Genomic DNA, 24,077 nt, shown 5'->3' with positions numbered 1-24,077 from the left:
GTGTAGAATGAATCCCAAAGTTTCAAGGAGTTGTTTAGTGGCTAAAACTCCTGCGACAGCTAGCTCCCTTGTTCTCCCTAATATGAGAACATCGTCCAGATAGGCCACGACTAAATGTTTTTGTTCTCTCAATTTTTTCATGGCCACTTTAAGAATTTTTGTAAATAATCTGGGAGCTGTCGTTAAACCATTGGGCAAGGCTCTATACTGCCATAGCTGGCCCATCCAGATAAATTTCAGATATTTGTAATAATCCTTATGAATGGGTACTAAATAGTGAGCATCCTTGATGTCTATGCTTGCCATGTAGTATCCCTTGGAGATCAGTTGTCTGGCAGTGACAAATGTCTCCATTTTGAAATGTTGATACTCAACAGATTGATTAAGTGATGTCAAATCAATAATAATACGACATCCACCATCTTTCTTGGATTTGAGAAAAATATTCGATACAAATTCCTGCGGCTCGTGTGTGGTCATTTCTATGATGCCTTTACCCACGAGCCTGTCTAGTTCAGCTTGTCCTTCTACCTTCTCTAATTCTGAGGGAAGGAATACCCTTTGGGGCATATGCTGAACTGGCGGTTCTATGCCTGGTTTGAATTCAATTTTGTATCCACTGATACTGTTGAGTATAAACTTGTTGTTAGTAAGGGAGCACCAAACATGCTTGAAGAACCTCAAACGTCCTCCTGTTAACATAACACCCTTTGTCTGTGCATGTTGGCAGGAACCAGACCCACCTACCTCCATGTTTATTTGTGGGGGCGTTTCCGTTGGGTTTGGCCCGAGGGTGTCCGTGTTGGTGCTGTGGTGGGGCGGCGCATCTTCCCACGGCTCCGCCCTGGGCCCCGCTCTAAAAAAGAGCTCTGGGGGTAGTGGGAGGCGGTCACCAGGCTTTCACCAGCTCGGTACCTACTGGTGGATGCCGAGGCGTGCTGCCAACTGGGTGTCTTCACCCTGCTCGGTCCTGGCGCTGCCCTCATGAGGCCCACAGGTTTGGCCGCCTCTTCCAATTCTTTAAGTTTCTTGGCCAAGTCTGCTCCAAATAGCAGCGCCTCTCGTTCCGGGGCTGGAGCTTTGCAAAGGCCAGCATATTTGGGATTGAGGGCAGGCCTGATGTTATCCTGCCGTAGGCTGTTGAGCTCGTACATGGTGTTGCACATCAACGCCAGCGCATCCTGCTGGGGTATGGAGAGCTCGTCGTTCCCGACGGACCGAGCAAAGGCGGTGATGGCTGCAGTGTGGAGCTTCAGGACCCGCTGCATTTTTACCTCCTGAGTCCTGATCTGCTGCCCCAGCTGGTTCCATATCTGCCCGTTGACAGTTTTCACCCGCAGCGCCTCGCAATTTTCTGGCGCTGTATAAGTGTCAAGGGTCTGCTGCACAACCTTCTCCTGTAGCGGCTTGTTGGAAAGCCTATTGATGCTGGCCGCCATTCTAGGTGGTAGTACCATCCCGGTCGTTGGGGGCGCTGCGTACCGACCGACGACACCCAGTAGCTCTTCTTCCAGCTCGCCCGGCATACTAATGTTGTCGTCCGCCTGCCCTTGCCCTAGGCCAGCCCAGTCCTGGCCTCCCTTACTGCCCTCGAACAGAGAGGGTACAGAAGGGTGTGGCGATGGTATGGAGGAGGCCAAAGCCCGTCCTCCTTGGAGATGCCTAGCCTGCATCTCCTCATTTATCATCTGCTCCAGGAGCTGCCTCATGCAGCTGATGCGGGCGTCTCCCCGTTTCGCCGGTGGAGAGCGTCCCCGTTCCTCCGACGAGTCGGAGGACACCGGCCGGTTAGTTTTGCGGGTTGCCTTCCTCCCTGTGCGGGGCGTCGAAATCGGCGGCACAGGGAGCGGCTCGGTGTCGGGTGAGCGGGAGCGTTGAAATAGCTCCTCCGCTACTGGTGGCTGCCGCCCAGATATAGACCCCTCCTCGGGTGGAGTTGGGCAGGCAGTCCTTCTAGCTGGTCGCTTTCTGGTGGCCATATTCTCACCGTTGAGCGACTCTGTAACACAAAAAAGGCACTTACCTGAGGTCTTGTCTTTATGCTGCCGCTGGAGAGCCTGGCTCCAGCTGCTGCCGCTGTTGCACTGCTGACGTAATGCCGCGCCTGCGCGCTGGGTGGGTTCTTCACGTAGTCACTCACGTGACTCCGAAGTAAAATTGACAGAATGTTTGCTATGACATGGCATCAAACACTGTAAAATATCTCCAAAACCATAACAGAATGGTAAGACTAACAAGGCAACACCTGCCTAGTATTAAATGTCAGTGCTAGTCTTGGCTCAACACCTACCAGGAGTTTAGAACTAATTCCTGTTGGGACCAGATGGTTTTAGTAATGAAGTTTATAAAAAATTCCATGAGATAATGACCCCTTACTTTATTTATATTCCCACGCTTTTAAAGAAAACAAACTACCTGAAACATTAGCAGAATCAACTATTACGCTTATTCCAAAAAAATATAAAGATTTAGAAGATCCGGGCTCATATAGAGCTATATCACTTTTAAACACAGACCAGAAAGTCTTAGCAAAGACTTTAGCAAGAAGATTTAGCAAATATATTAGTAAATTGATAAACCCTGATCAAACGGGGTTTATACCCAAAAGATGCTAATTTAATAATTTGAGACGCCTGTTTAATAGAATGTACTCACATAAAGTAGAGGAAGAAGATATATCAATTATTTCTTTGGACGCAGAGAAAGCATTTGATCAGGTAGAGTGGCAGTACTTATATAAAGTACTGCAAAAATTTAATATGGGAGAGAATTTTATTACATGGGTAAAATTATTGTATGATAAACCGATGGCAAGAATTTTAACTAACAACATGTTATCTCAAAAATTTCAATTATTAAGGGGTAATAGGCAGGGATGTGCGTTATCACCCTTGCTATTTGCCCTTATGATAGAACCTCTGACTGAAAGTATAAGAATTCAACCGAATATTCAGGGCTATAATATTAGGGACTCAAAGAATAAAATTTCATTATATGCAGACGATATACTTTTATATATTACAAAGTCACAAACGAGCATACCAAATTTATTAAATTTAATAGAGGAATTCAGGTCTTTTTCTGGATATAGTAGGTATGTTGCAAAGCCTACCTGAAGCGTCGCTGAAAATCTGTCGCTGCGGGTGTGCGCGATTTTGGCGGCGTTTAGAGGGGGGCGGGTTTAAAACGCGATTTTCTCTAGGCTGTTCAAATCGAAGATGTTCAGCCTAGTTAAATATTAACGAAAAATCGCTGGAAGACCCCGTCGCAAAAGCTATTATTAGTTTTAAAGGCCTCGTATAACAGTTATAGTAGTTTAAAAATCAATCTCTAAACCCGCGACCACCAGCAGCTGTCAGGGCCGCATAGAGCAAATAACAGAAGGTAGGCTGCTTATTTTTACATTAAAAAGGGCTTCTTAAGATCCCTTTATAATGCGAGTAGCTCATTTTGGGCCCATTATATCCCGCAGTATTTTTCTGGGCATTTGAGGGCACAAATCTACCACAATGTGAACGTTCTAAACCAGCGTTCACAGGAACCCACTAGAAAGCCGATTTAAATGGACTTTAATTTGCAGCAATTGAACACTAAATTCCTTCCATTTGGCCTACAAATTAATGTAAATGAGATTTTAAAATCATGTTTTATTGTGAATTATTTATGAATATTATTTGGACACTTAGGCTATTTAAAAATGTTAATCATTTATTAAGAAATGGATAGATGTTTAGATCTAGTAATTGAAGTTTGAAATTAGCTACACTTGGGTAACTAACTAATTATATGCTTTAATTTCAGGTCATCCAAGTTAGATTATTTTATATTTGTTTCAGAATGGTTCAATCTACGATAACTGAAAATTTCATTCAGTTCTCTTAATTTTTAAGAAGGTTATGGGCTTTTGACTGCACACGATCACAGCTTTTTTGTTATGTCCATAGAAAATCAATAGGGAACAAGATGCTAATTTCCGAGTATGAAAATGGCCATATATTTTTAAATACTTGAGATATGAAAGTGAATTAGGTGTCAAATTAAACTTCTTTCCGTGCTTTATCTGATGGGATAAATTACGGACTTGATTTTTTAAATCTCAAAATTTTGTAACATTGCTAGATATAGAATAAACTGGAATAAAAGTGAAATCATGACGTTAAAACCTCAAGCACCTACACACTTACTGAATTTCCCCTTTAAAATCGCAACAGAAAAATTTAAATACTTGGGTATTCAGATTACTAGAAAATATAAAGCATTATTCAATGCTAATTTTATACCTTTATTAAATAAACTTAATACGCTGATTAAATTTTGGAAAACTTCCTTTATCATTATTAGGTAGAATAAATGCAATAAAAATGATCTTCCACAATTACTATACCTATTTCAGTCTATACCGGTATATATACCAAAATACTTTAAAAAAAAAATTAGACTCTAATATTACTAATTTTATTTGGGACTATAGATCACATAGAATTACAAAAAAACACTTATGTAAACCAAAAGATGTCGGGGGATTCTCACTCCCGAATTTTATGTATTATTACTGGGCAGTGCATATTAAGAATATAATTTATTGGCTGGATAGTTCTACCCAACAGACAGAATGGATAAAAATGGAGAAAGAGGATTGTTTTCCTTGTAATATAGGAACAATCCTCTTCTCCCCGAAAAAACTGAACAACACAATATATAAGAAGAACCCAATTATATATGGTACAATATGAATTTGGAAACAAATAAAATTATCTTTAAAATTAAGAAATTTATCATTGTTAATGCCAATAGCGAATAACCCTTTATTTAAACCATCCCTTATTGATAAAACATATAACCAATGGGAAAGTCTCGGAATTAGAAGGATCGGGGATATGTACGAAATGGGAAACCTACTATCATTCCAACAATTACAATTAAAATTTAAATTGAAAAACAACCAATATTTTAAATATCTTCAGATTTGTGATTTCATGAAAAAATACATACAAGGATATCAAAAAATAACTCCTGAATTATTGGAAGAAGCAACGAATATTAAAGCTGACTCACAAAAATTAATATCATATTTATATAATAGTGTTTTAAATATAGACCTACCATCGACAGAGGTACTTAGAGAAGAGTGGGAACGGGAACTAATGATAAAAATTACGAAGGTTACATGGGAAAAGTACTTGATATATATTCACAAATGTTCGATTAATGTAAGACATAATCTAATTCAATTTAAAATTTTACATAGATTATATTATTCAGAGACAAGATTGAACAAATGTTATCCAAATATATCCGCCACGTGATAAATGTTTATCCCAAAACGCAACTATAAACACTCTTTTGTTTCCTGCATAAAACTTTATAGATTTTGGAGTGATATTTTTCAAATATTCACAAAATTATTTAAGCTAAGAATGGAACCTAATACTGAAATGATTATATTTGGAGTAATGGAAGATGGGAATAAATTGAACACATCTCAAAATTTATTTTTTAATTATGGTTTAATAATAGCAAAAAAATTAATACTAAAATTGTGGAAAAATATATCAATACCAACGCTTAAAATGTGGATTGCAAGCATTTGGACACCGCACATCTTGAGGAAATGCGATTCCTCCTAATGGATAAATCAGACCAATTCATAACGAGTTGGTCTCTATTTGTCGTCTTTTTGGAATCATATGGTGCAACACAATTGTAAAAGCTAACTGTTTCAGGACTGGACGAGGATAAAAATGGAGAAAGAGGATGGTCACGATTATAAATAATGATCGCCTTACTTCTTATCTTTATGTCTTGTTCTCATTTTCCTATTTTCTTTTCTTCAACTTTCTTCATTCATTCGTCTTTTTTATTTTTCTTCACACACTATATATCTCACGTCTTTCTATCCTTTACTATCTAATTTCTTTTTCTTATTCTTATCTTTCTTTATTATAACAAAAAAAAATAAGAAGCTGTACATAAAATGTATTATGAAAATATATATTAGGCACTTTGGTGCCATATGATTGTACTTACTTCTAATAAAATAAAATATTAAAAAAAAAATAATAATTCCTGTTGACCTACAGCCAATAGACCCGCTAACTAAATCAAGTTGACTCAAGGCACAGATGGAACTGCACAGACAGAACTCACGGGATTCAATTACAGCAACCCCATCGACAGCTTAATGAGAAAAATCCCAAACATAATGATATTTGAATGTTAATGTTATCATCAGTTGTCTTATGCATTGAAGACATCTGGATTGAAAGGTTGAAAATTCTGTAAAATAAACACAATGTGTGATTTCTGTGTACTCTACTTGGGACTAACATTGACTATTCCATCTGCAGTGTCCTTCTGTGCCAGAGAAGCAGCTTGAGTGAGTCACATTTTTTCTGGATAATCCAGATGACAACGAGCAAATCTGTTTTGTGAAGCGTGGTGAATTGGGAAAATGCCCAGGGAAACATTGGTCAGATGGAACAACAGATCGGATGGCATGTTGAAGAAACAAGACTAACATGCCAGGTCAGAGACGTTATGCTTGAGCAGTAAAAGTGAAACAAATGGGCTTGGAGTGAAATTAGTGGTAAAATAAGATGAAATACTCAAAACAATAGCCTATCTGTAGTCAATGATTCAATGACGATTCAATTATACTCTATTGCAACCCGGTAGATTTATAGAGCAGACCTCATCAAGGCAGTACACAAGAGTCGCCATGTTTCTGGCACCGACAAAGTTACCAAAAGTTCATCAAACAGTTTTATCTTCTGTTCACAGCATTGAACAAGGCCTGCCACTGCACATGGCAACAGATGCCCCCCCTGCTGGTCCCCCCTTCATTGTTTTATTAATAGCTAAGATTGCCCAAAAACCTAAAGGTAGTGGACTTTAATTCTGGTGGGAATTCTGCTGATTTCCCGTCAAAGATACAGGAAATCAGACAAATTCAATTATCATCAATGCTTAGGAGAAAATGAAAAGCGACAATGAAAAGTGAAAATCTTACTTGGATATAAATGAGTTCAAGTACACTGCCTAGTTCATTGATATGAAAATGGTTAAGGTAAATAAACAATCATTGGGCTAAAAATTCCACCATGCATAAAAAATGCATGTTGTGAATATACAGTGGCTTCCAAAAGTATTCATACCCCTTGAACTTTTCCACATATTGTCACGTTACAACCACAAACATAAATGTATTTTATTGGGATTTTATGCGATAGACCAACACAAAGTGGCGCACAATTGTGAAGTGGCAGGGAAATGATACATGGTTTTCAAATTTTTTTACAAATAAAAATCTGAAAAGTGTGGCGTGCAAAAGTATTCAGCCCCCCCTGAGTCAATACTTTGTAGAACCACCTTTCGGTGCAATTACAGCTGCAAGTTTTTTGGGGTATGTCTCTACCAGCTTTGCACATCTAGAGACTGAAATTTTACTTCGGAGTCACGTAAGTGACTTCGTGAAGAACCCGCTTCCAACACATGCGTGTCATTACGCTACACGCATTGCAACTCGTCATTGTCGGGAGGAAGGACGTTCCTCCCAAACGGCGGGGTTTCGAACCTGCAACAGTAAGGTAAGTGAACATCGTTCTTTACTTACCTTTTTTCTACAGAAGGCTGTTGGAAGCTGGCGGGGCAGAAGTCTGCAAGCGCCGACAAGGACAGCAGGCAGCCAGCAACGGCCGGTGGCACGACAGTCTCCCTTAGCGGGAGTTCGTGCGACTTCAGCTCCGGGAAGAGAACGCCGACAAGGGAGCACTCAGGAGCCGACACAGCCCCAAAGACCGACGCTACATGGGTCTGGGGCTGTGGAACAGGTAAGAAAATTCCTTACCTTTCTTCTTGTTTTCAGGAAGGCTGACGAGCTGCCGCTGTACAGCAGCAGTCAGCCAGCAACGGAAGTCGGCACCACTGTCTCCCATAACGGGAGCGAGTGCCAACTTCACCCCATACGGGGTGGAGGGAAAAAACAGAGCCAACAACCCACAAAATAGTGGGTTGTATTAGTGCTCTGGCATTTTTTTAAATTAGGGGGTCCCTAGGAACACCCGGGGTTTACCGACTGCGGAACTGCCGCGAAGGACCAGCCCCGTGAACACCGGGGTCGGTCGGGGCGGCTCGAACCCGACATGCAGGGAACGACGTTCACCAGCAGGAGAATTAAAAGTCGGGAACAGCAGGTAAGAGACTCTGCGTTCCTTCCACTTACCCTTTAGGTGCAAACATGGACCGGGTCCATGTAAGCTGCAGAAAGACCGCGGAGTGCAGGCAGCCGGCAGGAGAGCAGCAACGGCAGCCGGCAGCGGCAGGAGCAGCAGCAGCGGCAGCGGCAGGAGCAGCAGCGGCAGCTGGCAGGAGCAGCAACGGCACATCGATTCCCGGAGGGGAAAACACCTGTGCCCGACTTCGCTCCCGCACCAGGGGGAAAATTCATTTCTGGGCCAAGGACATTGCAGTGGAGTTGACTGGCTGCAATGGACCGCGAGGGACCAGTACTGTGAGTACCGAGGTCGGTCCCAGCGGGTTTTATTTTTTTATTTTTAGTTACAGAGATCACTTCTTGGCCTTTTGGCTAAGATCAACTATAGTATCTGTTTATTATCAGTTTTAATATCTAATACGTCCCTTATCTAAGGACCATATAAGCAGGAGTGCCCAGAACTGAGGGCATTGGAGTGGGGTTGACCGGCTGCAACGACCGCGAGGGACCAGTACCGTGAGTACGGGGGTCGGTCCCAGTGGTCTGAGATAAACGAGCAGCCAGGAGCGCTGAGAGCGTTGGAGCCGGGTTAAAGAAATGGGCTAGATGGAATCAGCTGTGCCAGATGTCCTCCACACCGGCCATATCCACTCCACGGAAGGAAGGACAAAGCTGGAGAAGGAGGACCGTGGAGCAGCGGGCAGCCAGCAGCAGCCAGCGGCACTTGGATCAACCGTAGTGGGATCAGCTGTGCCCGATGTCGGCCCCGCACCGGCCAGATCCATGCGGCCGAGCGGTAAGGCTAGACACAAAACAAACAAGGTTGTGGACTCAGAAGGGTCTGACTTTGCATAACCGCCGGCGACCAGCGCCCGAGAGCGCTGGAGCGGGAAGAAGCGGTGTATGGAGCCTTGCTCCAACGTGATAACCCACAGCAGTACCTCTTTGAGGGCTGCACAATGCTTCTACCCCATCAGAGGGGAGCACTGTGGGTCAGTTCTGGGCTGACCTGCAAGAGGGGTCCGCAGAACAAAAGACAAGTGGGCAGGAGGTAAGCCCCACATGGGTACCCCGTGCGGGACCCTAGAGATCTCTAACTCTATAAAAAAGAGTAGGCAGGACCCTGATGGGCCAGAGCCTGGTAATACAGCGTCCCATGATCCTAACACAGCAGGGACTCTGCTGGACATGGTGGCTGATTACTTTAACCAAGTCAAACATGGGTAGACTTGAATCCAGGATGGCAATAGTATTACTATATGTCTGGCCACAAACGCCAACAAGAAATATTTACAGAGATTGGCCAGACATCTGCCACCTGTCTGCACTCACGGTGAGGCATTACAGGTGCCCAGTGTAAACCAATGCATTTGGCAGCATATGGGGATGAACATCAGGAACCAGGACCTCAAGATCCAGAAAACCTTAAAGGGATTGACGGAAGGGATCACAGCATACACCCACACCCTGGACTAAACGGAGGTAACCAAAGACCATCAAGACGCACTAGCTCTGTTTAGTAATATGCAATATGAGCTGAACTACATGTGGAAGGCTGCCATTCAGCCAGCACTGGACCCCTAAAATGCTACCATTTGCAAACAAAGAACCGTGGGTGGACGAAGCAAGACACTGGGGCTCATCAAGGCCAGCGCAAGGGCCTATTTTGGAGCACGATACCAGCCACATGCAAGGCCATAAAAAATGTGGCTCATACCAGTGGCAGTGCCAGAAATCAATATAACCCGCAGTAGCCTTTTTAGGGTATGGCCAGGGCAGCACCCTGGTAGATGCGGAAGCCTCAACCTCCCACACAACCCCGAACAAGAGATCAAACCATAACCCCCTTTTCAAAAAACCAAGGAAATAACACAACCACCGGTAACCATGGAGGTAGGTGGGTGTGGTTTCTTCTGTTAAAAAGGGACCCACGATGGTGGGGGAGGGGAGGTTGCAACACTACAGTTATGTATGGTATAGAATCACTACAGATTCATATAATCTCAGCAGTATTCAGGGTTATCTGATAGAATTTACTCATCCCAATAACCCCAGTACAACATACACCAGAATGGCATTTTGTCCTTACATAAACCAAACAATCTAAAGCCCACATGGTGCTACAAAAATTGTACACAAAAGGTGTGATTGAGCATACTTTTCATGGAACATTAGAATTTGTATCAAACATATTTATTAAAAATAAAATAGATGGGGGTTGCAGGATTATCATTGACCTTTCAACCCTAAACACATTCGTTCAAGATGTTCATTTTAAGATGGATACTCTTATTACTGATAAAGATTTGGTGTCAGCGGGGTTTTTTTCTATATGGCAGGCATTGACTCAAAAGAGGGGGAACTTTGGCAATATAGAGCTTACCAAAGGGGCTAACATCAGCCCCAATATTATTTACTAAAATTCTAAAACCAGCTTGGCATTGTTATGTAAACAAAGCCATAGGGTGATGTATTTCCCCCGTTCTGCCCCATCAATGGGGTACTAGGGAAAATTCAACTAGACTCGGCATCTGGAATTCTCAGAGTACCCGACTGGCCTACTAAATCATGGTATTCGGCCATACAGGGGATGGTGTTAGAACCATGTTCCCTCATGAACATAGCCAAATTTATTAATTCATCCAGTGACTGGGGGCAGTCATCCATGCCATAAGACTATGGATTTGTTGATTTGTAGAGTCTAAAAGACCCACTACACGGCATGGGGCTGTCAGACAGGACGATGAATCTCATCTCATCTGCACTAAGACTGTCAACACGGAAGCAGTACCTTCGACACATCAAGAAATGGGGCATATACTGCTTGGACAACAACCTCGACCAAAAGGCCAAGAACATTCTGGCCGTATTGGAATTTTAACAAGCCTCCATTATGATAATCGATGGAGCTACAGTGCCATCAATAGTGCCAGAAGTGCACTCTCCAATTACCTATCACAAGGAACGGAGCGGCACACGGTGGGAACGCACCCCCTGGTAACAAAACTTGGGAGGGGGGTGTCGTTCTAAACATGCTGAGGAGCTGGTAGCCCATAACAGCATTGTCACTTCAGTAGCGGACCATGAAGATGGTTATGCTCATGGCGTTAGTTACCGTACAACGAGTCTAGTCATTAAGCAAACTGAGCCTGGACTCCCTGATCATCTCACCCGAGAAACTGGTGTTTGTCATACAGGATTTAATAAAAGAAAACAGACCAGGTTCATCGGGTCAAGTGTTTGAATTTATGGTATACCCATATGACGAACGACTGTGTATAGCAAGACACATCCAACTATACATAGAATATACTAAGAGCATTCGAGGTCAGAGAATGGCGTTGTTAATCTCTTACAAGAAACCGCACAAAAGGGTCACGACCCAAACTATATCAAGGTGGCTCAAATATGTCCTAAAGATGGCAGGAATAGACACTAATGTTTTTTAACTCTCATTCCACCAGGGCTGCAGCAACATCCGCAGTAAAAATTCTAGAGGTACCCACAGACACCTATATTTAAAAAGGAAGTAAACAGAAGGCTGGTAACTATAGACCGGTTAGTCTAACATCGGTGGTGGGTAAAATGTTAGAGACAATTATTAAAGAAACACTAACGGGGCACTTGGATAAACATGACTTCATCGGACAGAACCAGCATGGTTTTGTGAAGGGGAAGTCCTGTTTAACGAATCTGCTCGAATTCTTTGAGGAAGTAACAACCCGGGTGGATAAAGGGGAACCGGTGGATGTGGTATACTTGGACTTCCAAAAGGCTTTTGACAAGGTGCCACATAAGAGACTATTGCTAAAAATAAAAAATTATGGGATTGGGGGTAATATATTAGCATGGGTAGAGGATTGGCTAACAAATAGGAAGCAGAGAGTGGGGATAAATGGTTCATACTCGGGATGGCAACCGGTAACTAGCGGGGTTCCGCAAGGGTCGGTGCTGGGACCCCAGTTGTTCACAATTTATATAAATGATTTGGAGGAGGGAACCAAGTGTAATATATCAAAATTTGCGGACGATACAAAAATGGGAGGAAAAGTAGGGGATGAGGAGGATAGGAAGAGTCTGCAAAAGGATATAGATAAGCTAGGTGAGTGGGCAACAACTTGGCAGATGAAATTTAATACTAATAAATGTGAAGTCATTCACTTTGGAAAAAAAAAATGATAGGGCAAGTTATTTTCTAAATGAGGAGGAGCTGCGTTGTAATGCAACGCAAAGGGATCTAGGGGTATTAGTACATGAATCACTGAAAGTTAGTATGCAGGTGCAGCAAGCAATCAGGAAGGCCAATGGAGTTTTGGCCTTTATTGCTAGGGGGATTGAGTATAAAAACACGGAGGTCTTGCTGCAGCTGTACACAGTATTAGTGAGACCACATTTGGAATACTGTGTACAGTTCTGGGGTCCATACTTAAGAAAGGATGTACTAGCCCTGGAGGCAGTGCAGCGAAGGTTTACAAGATTAATTCCTGCAATGAGGGGATTGACATATGAGGAAAGGTTAAGTAGGCTGGAAACTCTACTCTTTGGAGTTTAGAAGAATGAGAGGCGATCTCATTGAAACATATAAGATCGTGAGGGGCCTTGATCGGGTGGATGCACCGAGGATGTTCCCAATGATCGGGGAAACTAGAACTAGGGGACATAGTTGCAGAAAACTAGAACTATGTCCCCTAGTTGCAGAATAAGGGGGGGCTCTTTTAAAACTGAGATGAGGAAGAACTTCTTCACCCAGAGGGTGGTTAATTTATGGAATTCACTGCCCCAGGGAGCAGTGGAAGCAGAAACTTTAAATATATTTAAGACTAAAATAGATGGTTTTTTAGCTGCCAAGGGGATAAGGGGCTACGGGGAGAGGGCAGGGATATGGACCTAGGTATGGTTAGTATAGTAAGACCTGAGTGATCTCCTGGACAAGTGTCGATCGCCTGGATTGGGGTCGGAGAGGAATTTCCCGGATTTTTTTCCCGAATTGGACCTGGGTTTTTATCCGTTTTTTTGCCTCCCCCAGGAGATCACGAGGTTCTTGGGGTGGAGAGGGGTGATAGCGGTATAAGGGGGAGGGTAGTGTCTTGTGTTCTGTGTCTTGTGTCTACTGTTTGTGGGTAAGTGTGTCTGTTTAGTGTTCAGCCATGAGCGAATGGCGGTGCGGGCTCGACGGACCTGGTGGTCTACTCTCGCACCTACTTTCTATGTTTCTATGTTTCTAGACCAAATCTTCAGAATGACAGGATGGTCATCCGAAAGGGTTTTTCCAAAGGTTTTTATAATAAACCAGTTATATTTTGGAGCCATCATCGTGTTCGGAAACCATTTTACGTTCAACAATATAATTTGCCCGAAAGGTTACAGGGCTATGATTGTCAATTAAAAAAAATTATATATTTTTTCGTTATACCAAACAACTCTTTGTATAAGTGTGTTTTAAAATTACTAATGATGCTCTCTCCCAATACCCAAGGCAGTTGTGAGCATGGACTCGTTCCACGGCATGAGGTCACAGAGCTTTGAAATCTTCACGAAGTCACTCACGTGACTCCAAAGTAAAATAGTAAGATTAAACGAGAACTTACCAGTTTGAAGTTTGATCTGTATTTTATGAGGAGGAACGTTGAGGGAATACGTGCCCTCCGCTCCCACCCTCTTATGATCATATCAAAAACTGGTATCTCTTTGATAATCTTACTATGTTAGATCATTATAGGTTCCTGTGACCTCACACCGCTGCTTTGAAGAATGACACGCATGCGTTGGAAGCGGGGTTCTTCACGTATTCCCTCAACGTTCCTCCTCATAAAATACAGACCAAACTTCAAACTGGTAAGTTCTCGTTTAATCTTACTATTTTTGCCCATTCTTCTTTGCAAAATAGCTCAAGCTCAGTCAGATTGGATGGAGAGCATCTGCGAACAGCAATTTTCAAGTCTTGCCAGAGATTCTCAATTAGATTTAGGTCTGGACTTTGACTGGGCCATTCTAACACATGAATATGCTTTGATCTAAACCATTCCATTGTAGCTCTGGCTGTATGTTTAGGGTCGTTGTCCTGCTGGAAGGTGAACCTCCGCCCCAGTCTCAAGTCTTTTGCAGACTCTAACAGGTTTTCTTCCAAGATTGCCCTGTATTTGGCTCCATCCATCTTCCCATCAACTCTGACCAGCTTCCCTGTCCCTGCTGAAGAAAAGCATCCCCACAGCATGTTGCTGCCACCACCATGTTTCACAGTGGGAATGGTGTGTTCAGGGTGATGTGCAGTGTTAGTTTTCCGCCACACATAGCGTTTTGCATTTAGGCCAAAAACTTCAATTTTGGTCTCATCTGACCAGAGCACCTTCCTCCACATGTTTGCTGTGTCCCCCACATGGCTTGTGGCAAACTGCAAACGGGACTTCTTATGGCTTTTTTTCAACAATGCCTATCTTCTTGCCACTCTTCCATAAAGGCCCGATTTGTGGAGTGCCCGACTAATAGTTGCCCTGTGGACAGATTCTCCCACCTGAGCTGTGGATCTTTGCCGCTCCTCCAGAGTTGCCATGGGCCTCTTGGCTGCTTCTCTGATCAATGCTCTCCTTGCCCGGCCTGTCAGTTTAGGTGGACGGCCATGTCTTGGTAGGTTTGCAGTTGTGCCATACTCTTCCATTTTCGGATGGTGGATTGAACAGTGCTCCGTGAGATGTTCAAAGCTTGGGATATTTTTTTATAACCTAACCCTGCTTTAAACTTCTCCACAACTTTATCCCTGACCTGTCCGGTGTGTTCCTTGGGCTTCATGATGCTGTTTGTTCACTAATGTTCTCTAACAAACCTCTGAGACCTTCACAGAACAACTGTATTTATAATGTGATTAGATTACACACAAGTGGACTCTATTTACTAATTAGGTGACTTCTGAAGGGAATTGGTTGCACTGGATTTTATTTAGGGGTATCAGAGTAAAGGGGGCTGAATACTTTTGCACGCCACACTTTTCAGTTTTTTATTTGTAAAAACATTTGAGAACCATGCATCATTTTCCTTCCACTTCACAATTATGCACCACTTTGTGTTGGTCTATCACATAAAATCCCAATAAAATACATTTACATTTGTGGTTGTAACGTGACAAAATGTGGAAAAGTTCAAGGGGTATGAATATTTTTGCAAGCCACTGTATAAGTATATCATTGCAAACTTGAGGAAACATGCATGGAACTTGAAACAACAATAACCATGATGGATAATTGATGAGGTTTGTGTTAGCAGGATTCCTGTCTTGATGTTTTGCAATATCTTAAAAAGCACTATGGAATTTTTATGCTAATAACTCTGTAATAACATCTCCATGAGTTATTGTGAGTGTCGTTCCATCCCAGATAAATAAGATGATCTTTGTGTGCTGCTTTAGGTTTTTGCAACATAGTTGAGAGCAGATGAAGATTTCAGCAGAGAGCCAATGCGCTGATAAGTTGCACAAAATAGTCTTGCTGTGCCATTGCTAGATGTCCTCAGTGCATATATCCTAATTGTGGGAGTAGATAACTATGTGATGATGAAGAGAAAATGGGAGTTAGGCCATATAACATGAGGAGGAGGATTAGGAAGACCATTTTCTATTTTTCACTGTTCGAAGTGGAATTGGCCAAGGATATGATTGGTAAAAATGAAGGGAAAACAAATCCTCTGTGCAGAAGGGCAGCACAGTGGTGCAATAGTAGAGTTGTTGAAGCCAGAGACCCCTGTTCAATCCTGACTATGGGGTGCTGTCTGTATAGAGTTTGTATGTTTTCCCTATGGCCACATGGATTTTCTCCGGGTGCTCCGGTTTTCTCTCACATTTCAATGACATGCAGGTCTGTAGGTTAATTAGCTGCTGTAAATTGTCCCGAGTGTGTAGGATAAAACTATTGTATGGGGATTGCTGGTCAGCGTGGACTCTGTGAGCTAAAGGGCCTGGTTCCACATTGTATCTCTAAACTAACCTCAACCAAAGAGTAAGTTTGAAACCAAAACCCCAAGAGCAGTCCATCCCCCAGACTGCAGTCGAGCGACTGGCAAATTAAAACTGGTTCGGCATGTGGTTGCCTTGAGGCATATACTCCAGTCTGCCATAACAGCTCGTCATCCCCTTGAGTGAGCTTTGTAGCTTTTCAAGAGGAAGAAGAGGGAAGGTGTAAATTAAAAGCTGCAAGTTAAAATCATTGGTCGTAACATTTTGCAGTTTAGGTGGCCTTGCAACAGATGGCCTTGCATCAGCATGAGCATCTTCACTAAGCCAGAGTGAATGAAACGGCTTAGCTATTAAACCAGTGTTGCCTCTACAACTAATCTCATTATACCCTTGAATGTATTATTTTTTTTAAACATGTTGAATTGCTGTAAATGATGAACATTCTTTGGAGCCCACGTTGCTTATTTCATTATTGAAACACAGATATTAATTATTTCCATGAAATTTAAGCACAGTTAATCGTGAGTCTAAGACTCAAAAACATGTTAATTCATTCAGGTAGTTCATCATTACATTAACTCTATCCACCTGTTTTGGATATATAACTTTCCACACACCTCCCAAACAAAATCCTTGTAGCTCAATTTTGATTTTTTTTTTTTTTTTTTTTTGCCTCTTTCTTTGTGAAAGCAACTCCCTCACTGCCCACATGCTGACTTCATCTATGAATGACCTGGCTCCAATTTTAATATTGTGAAATTTGTTCTGATTCTTGCATACAGTGCTAGTTGCTCACTATCCCTCATCTCAAATCCTAAAGTAATCAGAAACATACCACTTAGATTAGCTGTTTAAGAAGGAACTGCAGATGCTGGAAAATCGAAGGTAGACAAAAATGCTGGAGAAACTCATGGGGTGAGGCAGCATCTTTGGAACGAATGAAATAGGCAACGTTTCTTGGGTTTCGGCCCGAAACATTGCCTATTTCCTTTGCTCCATAGATGCTGCCTCACCCACTGAGTTTCTCCAGCATTTTTGTCTAACTTAGATTATCTATTATTTTATTCAGTTTAGGAGTTCTTGCAAAGTCATCATGTTTACTGCCCAAAACCATATCCTCTTCCGTATGCAGGGGAATTTAAACATAGTCTGTGCAACTGATCTTATAGAAAATGCTGAAACACGCAACATGTTAGGCAGCATCAGAGGACAAAGAGTTTCAGGTCTAAGACCCTCCATTAGATTCTCCTTGCAGATTTGACCAATGGTTTCTGATTTCCAGCATTTTCTATTTTATCTTCAGATTTTCAGCATCACAGATTTATTTTGCATTTACACGCATTTACAAGCTATCTTCCAAGAAATATATACTATAGAGTCGTACCAAACAAATAGGCCCTTCCAATATTCCATTCGCCTTTTGAAATGTTTATATATTAGCCCGAGTGGTTAATTTGACCCTCAAATTCCTCTAAGAGTGCACAATTCTTTGCTTGTCATCATTTAAGAAAATAAGATTGTGCAAATGAGACTAACCTAGATGGGGCATCATGGACGGATTGACAGGCCTGTGTGACTCTATGACTCTTATCTAAATCATCTTTCATAATATTTATGTAAAAGCCCTCATAAATGCTTTAGTCAAGTATATAATCCAAGTACGCTTACAGTTCAAGATTGAAAAGACAACGTTCTAGCCTATTGTACTATCTGATGTGACCTGAGAACAGAATTCACATCCAGACCATCCCATGGTTTTACAGTGGTAGCAAAATATAACAAAGTTACAACTTTCTGGGTGTGTTAACAAACTATAAAGATACTTTATAGTAGAACTGATATCATATAACTAATTTATGCATAGGACTGATTTATGTATTAATATCTGCATAATAACTAAATAAATAAATAATATCCTTAAGATTGAGCACAATGAAACCTTTCTGTAATTGACAGTTTATGTATTTAGATAGGAATGCCAATTGAAAAATTATGAACATATTGATTGCTTCAACTGAAGATAGACACAAAATGCTGGTGTAACTCAGCGGATTAGGCAACATCTCTGGAGAAAAGGAATAGTTGATGTTTCGGGTCTGAAACCTTCTTCAGAGTGAAAGATAGAGAAGGCCAGAAGAAAACAGGGCTGGCAAAAGATGACCTCATGATTGCTTTAATACAGTTTGCAACTGTACCAAACCTTGCTGAAATCATTAACACAATAGCATTGTTAACAACTGTAAAACATAATACTATTCTTCCTAAAATCATAATGATGTAGTAAAAAGTAATCAGAATAAATATGCAGACATAAATACATTTTATCTGAAATAAAACAGAATATGCTGAAAAACTTTTGTATCGCTGGAAGAACAGTTAACCTTTCAGGTATGGAACCCTTCAAGAGAAGCGAGAAAGAGAAAAGCAAATTTGTTCAATTCACAGCAAGTTAAGTAGGAAGTTAATAAAAGTGAAATAATGTACACATTTACAAATCTTTATCAATCTAAAACACTGGACAAATGTTTCATATAGCAGGGTGACCAAAACTGAACACAATACTCCAAATGTAGCCTCACCAACGTCTTGTACAACAGTAAAATAACATCTCAGCTTCAATGTGTAGGAAAGAACTGCAGATGCTGGTTTAAATCGAAGGTAGACACAAAATGCTGGAGTAACTCAGTGGGACAGGCAGCATTTGTGGAGAGAAGGAATGGGTGACACTTCGGGTCGAGACCCCTTCTCTCCACAGATGCTGCCTGTCCCGCTGAGTTACTCCAGCATTTTGTGTCTATCTCAACTTCTATACTCCATACAATGAATGATGAAGGCCAATGAACCAAAAGCTATCTTGACTACCCTATCGACCTGTGATGACACTTTCAAGGAACTATGTAACTGCATACCTATAGCTCCCTTGGTCAGGATCCAACCCGGGTCTCTTTTGCTGCAAGGCAGTAAACCTATCGCTGCACCACCCGTGCAATTTGTTAAGATAGTATTCAATTAACTTGTTTAAGCCTCAGCAGATCGGATTAACTTTCTGTCAAGTAGTTACTGCTTTGCCACAGCTCTGATCTGCTGCATACATTCTTGTTCAATGTTAATTACTATGAAATAGTTTCCTTTTTGAAAGCCTCAATGAACAACACAAAATTTAACCTTAGACTCTCAGCCGTTTTGCTTTTCATCAGAAACTGGGCTGGAGAGATACTAAAAAGTGCAAACATTAAAACAGACATCCCAACTATAAACTATTGCTAATAATTTCAAGTAAAATAATTAATGTTCCCATTGGAAGAGCCAAAGGTTTTTACATTCAACAGTGGGGTATAATGCCATTACCCCTCCAAACAAACTTTAGTAATCCTCAATCTAGAGATGAATCCTATCCATGCTATAGAGCAGAACCAGCATCTCTGAAAATGATGACAGGGCATCATGAAGAAAGATTAATCTACAGATGTGTTTGGCATCAAGCTCACCCTGTGACAAAGAACATAGAACATAGAACAGTGCAGCACAGGAATGGGCTTGTGTGTGTTGAACACAATGCCAAGATAAACTAATCACAATTGCCTGCACATGATCCATATTCCCCATTCCCTCCATATCCATGAGAATGTGAATCTCTTCATTTTATTACTCTGTCACTGCATTCATCCTAAATGATCAATTCCCTCATATTTATCATTCGGTCTAAACCATAAACATCAATACTAGCAATTTAAAACATCCCCTGCCCCCCGCCCAGATGTTCCACTCCACCCATGTTGAAAACTTGGCTGATTTGAGCAATCCCCAACAGTTCCAAAAAACCACACCGCAGGGCCAATACCTGCCTAGTAACTTGCTAGAAATAAAACCCAGTAAATGAGGTCTGGTTATCAAAATCTCTTGCTAATGACATAAGTTGGTTTCAACTTCTGGTTGAAACCAACGTATTGAAATAAAAACAAAGTTAAGATCATGAATTGCTTTTGCATCATTGTGACAAAGAGATTACATTCATAAATTGTTTCAAATAACTCATAAATATCTTTCATTGGGGTGTGAATTACAGTCAGTATTACTATTTGTAACATGACAGCCTTTAGAACTCAGGATCAGAGAATTATATAAGATTAAAGCTCAGAAAAACACCATTAGGTCTATGCCAACAAAAATATCTATGTCCTACTATGTCCCATATTGATTACACTATACCATTTGTTCATGCAGATACATTTCAAACGTTTTCAGGGATTATGCCCCTGCAATATTTTCAGGCAGGGAGTTGCAGACTTTGATTACTTTTTTTTGTGAATTATTTCTTTATCAACTTCCTTAAAAACCTTCTACTGTCTAGACTTTAAATCTACGCACCCCACTTATTGCTGAGGGAAATGAGTTATTCCTAATCACCCCATCTAGGCTTTTCATAACTTTATGTGTCTCTGTTAAATCACAAATAAGTTTTGTTTGTTGCAAAGAAAACAATCCCAGCTTGGCAATTATTTCCTCATAAATAAGTATTAATAGCCCCAATATCCACCTATCCCCCTTTGTTATGTGTCATGTTCTTCTTGAATGATGTTCATCAGCATTGTATGAAGTAATTTATTTGTGGCCTAATTAGATTTATACTCAGCGGCAGCAAGATATTCTGCTCTATGCCATTAATAACTGAAAGTCTTGCTTACATTTTCTTATTCATCCATTATGCTACTGCTGGAGATCAGTGGCATGCATATCAATGTTCTTCATTTACAGAATTCATAGAATCATAGAGTGATACAGTGTGGAAACAGGTCCTTTGGCCCAACTTGCCCACACCGGCCAACATGTCCCAGCTACACTAGTCCTACCTGCCTTTGTTTAGAAGCATAGAAACATAGAAAATAGGTGCAGGAGTAGGCCATTCGGCCCTGAGCCAGCACCGCCATTCAATATGATCATGGCTGATCATCCAAAATCAGTACCCCATTCTGGCTCTTTCCCCATATCCCGCGATTCCCTTAGCCCTAAAAGCTAAATTAACTCTCTCTGGAAAAGCTAAATCTAGCTCTCTCTTCAAACAGTGGTTTGGTCCATATTCCTACAAATCTGTACTATCCATGCACCTGTCTAACTGTTTCTTAAACGGTGGGATAGTCCCAGCCTCAACCTTCTCCTCTGGCACCTTGTTCCATACCTCCACCACCATTTGTGTGTAAACGTTATCCCTCAGATTCCTATTTAATCGTTTACCCTTCACCTTAAACCAATGTCCACTGGTCCTCGATTCACCTACTATGGGCAAGGAACTTTGTTCATCTTCTCGGTCTATTCCTCTCATGATTTTTTCATGACATTTCTACACATTTCTTTAATATTTATTGGCATTCTTTTACTGTGTTATTTCCTTGCTTTATTTCTCCTCTGGTAATTCATTACTTCATAATTCTCTGGACTGAAATTTGTTTACCATCTTTCTGCCCAGCTGAGCCATCCATTAATATTTTCCTGGACTCTGCAGTTTTCTCTCATGTTTTTAACCACATGGCCAGTTTTGGTATGTTCATTGAGCTTCTTAATCACCACTCTTACAGAAGCTTAAATAATTCAAATTTACTTCAAAATGCAAGGGACAAGACAATATTACATACTATACAATACAGTAGTCGCCCATTCAGTCAGTCAATCTAGCAAACGGCATTCATAATATGCTCACAATATATGTTCTACATTGATGATGACCATTCTAGGATAGGTGCCTCTGTTCAGTCAGCAGTCACTGGGCACTAGCCAACTACCCCGGGGGAACTTCTAGTTTGCTTGATACTTTAGCCCCCCTCCTCCCATCCCCCAGCCTTCTACTCCCACTCTTGTCCCCCCACCCACCCCGCCCCGATCGTCTGAAGGGTTTGTAGTTTACCTCGCTCCATAGATGCTGCTGCACCCGCTGAGTTTCTCCAGCTTTTTTGAGGAACTTCTAGTTGCCTGATACTTTAATCCTCCATTCTACTCCCACTCTCACCTACATGAATGTAGTTACCTGCACTTTCAAACAGGCTTGATGAATAGCACCTCAAACATGAATATAAATTCAATGGTTTCAGGTAGGTTTCTCTAGTTATATCAGAACAGGCCAATTCTGATGCAAAGTTATCCATCTGTAATATTAACTCAGTTTTTATATCTCTGTAGCAAATAAGGTCATAAGGCATAGGAATAGAATTGGGCCATTCAGACATTCAATCATGGCTGATCTAACACTCCCTCCTAACCCCATTCTCCTGCTTTCGCCCCATAACCTCTAACACCTGTACTAATCAAGTACTTGATTAAGAATATCTCATTCAAGTACCGATTCAAGTAATCACGATTCTCTCATTTGCTAAGCATTGCCAGCATTTTCCTTTGTTTCAGGTTTCCTGAAGAGCACTGACCTGCATTTCACTGTTTTTAGATGCTCTTTTGCTTGTCTTCTCTCTGCCAAAACATCCTCATTGATTGAGACACAAGGAACTGCAAATGCCGGATTCTTGCCCAGAACACAAAGTGCTGGAATAGCTCAATGGGTCAGGCAGCATCTCTGGAGGACATGGAGAAGTGCATTTTCAGAATGAGACTCTTCTGCAGACTCAGGTGACATTTTGGATCAGGACCCTTCTTCAGACAGGAGTCAGGAACCTTCTTCAGACTCTGAAGATGGGTCCTGACCCAAAACATCACCTACCTATGTCCTCCAGAGATTCTGCCTGATCCGTTGAGTTACTCCAACACTCTGCATTATACCCCCTCGTAAATCCTTCATTCAGAGAGTTCTGTATATAGTAGGATGACCACACCAACCTTATTCTATCAGTGAAATTTCATCCCATATAACTTAAAATTTCATCCCATATAACTTGTTTTTCCACTTTCATGGACATTACTTCTGATTTATTTCTCCACAGACACTACCTAACATGTTTAAATTTATTTTGTATTTCATGGTTTACATTTTGCCTGTAGCCTTGCTCTTCAAAACAACCAAAAATAGAAGATTTAATCATCTTGACTTGTTTGCAGAGAGCATTTTATTTTCATTTCTCAAACATTAACCACATTTTCTAACAGCACATTAGCATAATCACCACAGTGCATTAGAGAGTAGGTACCAGATGCTTTTTGGCTAAATGCCCCAAACCACAATTTGATTGGCATATTTTTGGCTACCTGTTTCTATCGTTTTTGAAATAGTTTGAGTTTTTCATTAGGGAGGTAAGTAGGTATGTATGCTAAATAAAAAAAAGAAAAGTCATATCAATTTTGACAAGTGCTTGTTGCAGAGGTGTAAGTCATTATTTCCCCAAAATAAAAATGAAACCATATTTTCAAGTTCTGAAATGTTAACTGAATTATCTGACAACAACACCTTAGCTTAATCACTACGATGCTTTGAGTTTATATCCAGCAGGCAGAACTTCCTCCGTATGAGTACTGGAAATTTGACAGGCATGCTACAGGATTAAAAGCTGCATAGATGCAGAGAACAGGTGAAGGAAATCTAGAAGGGCACGTTGCTCGCGAATTATTCTCGATGTTCTTGCTCACATAAACACTCCAGCATTTGCAGAGAAAAGAATCAAAACTCACACTAGCAAACTGTGTGAGTGGTTCAATGAGTCAGTAATTCAATGCTACTATTTATATCAAGAGGACTGGAATGCAAAAACAGGGATGTGATGCTGAGGCTTTATAAAGCGAGGGTCATGCCGCATTTGGAATATTGTGAGCAAATTTGGGCCCCATACCTGAGGAAGGATGTGCTGGTTCTGGAGAGGGTCCAGAGGAGGTTTACAAGAATGATTCCAGGAATGAGTGGGTTAGCATCTGATGAGCATTTGACAGCACTGGGCCTCTACTCGCCTGAGTTTAGAAGGTTGAGGGGGGACTCAATGATACTTACAGAAT

The 24,077-nt window shown here is 41.4% G+C and overlaps 1 protein-coding gene and 1 pseudogene across 1 annotated transcript in view; one reads left to right on the top strand and one right to left on the bottom strand.

Annotated features, from left to right (window-relative positions):
- LOC129697662 (triadin-like) overlaps nucleotides 1-24,077 on the bottom strand; it is a 52,979-nt gene that overhangs the window by 3,766 nt on the left and 25,136 nt on the right. The gene's annotated exons all lie outside the window — the stretch shown is intronic.
- Nucleotides 8,565-8,669, top strand: LOC129697744 (U2 spliceosomal RNA; annotated as a pseudogene).

The sequence above is a fragment of the Leucoraja erinacea genome, chromosome 5 (assembly GCF_028641065.1).
Source record: "Leucoraja erinacea ecotype New England chromosome 5, Leri_hhj_1, whole genome shotgun sequence".
Lineage (NCBI taxonomy): Eukaryota > Metazoa > Chordata > Chondrichthyes > Rajiformes > Rajidae > Leucoraja > Leucoraja erinaceus.
The sequence above is the reverse complement of the archived record's forward strand: the minus strand, read 5'-3'. Positions and strand labels throughout refer to the sequence as shown.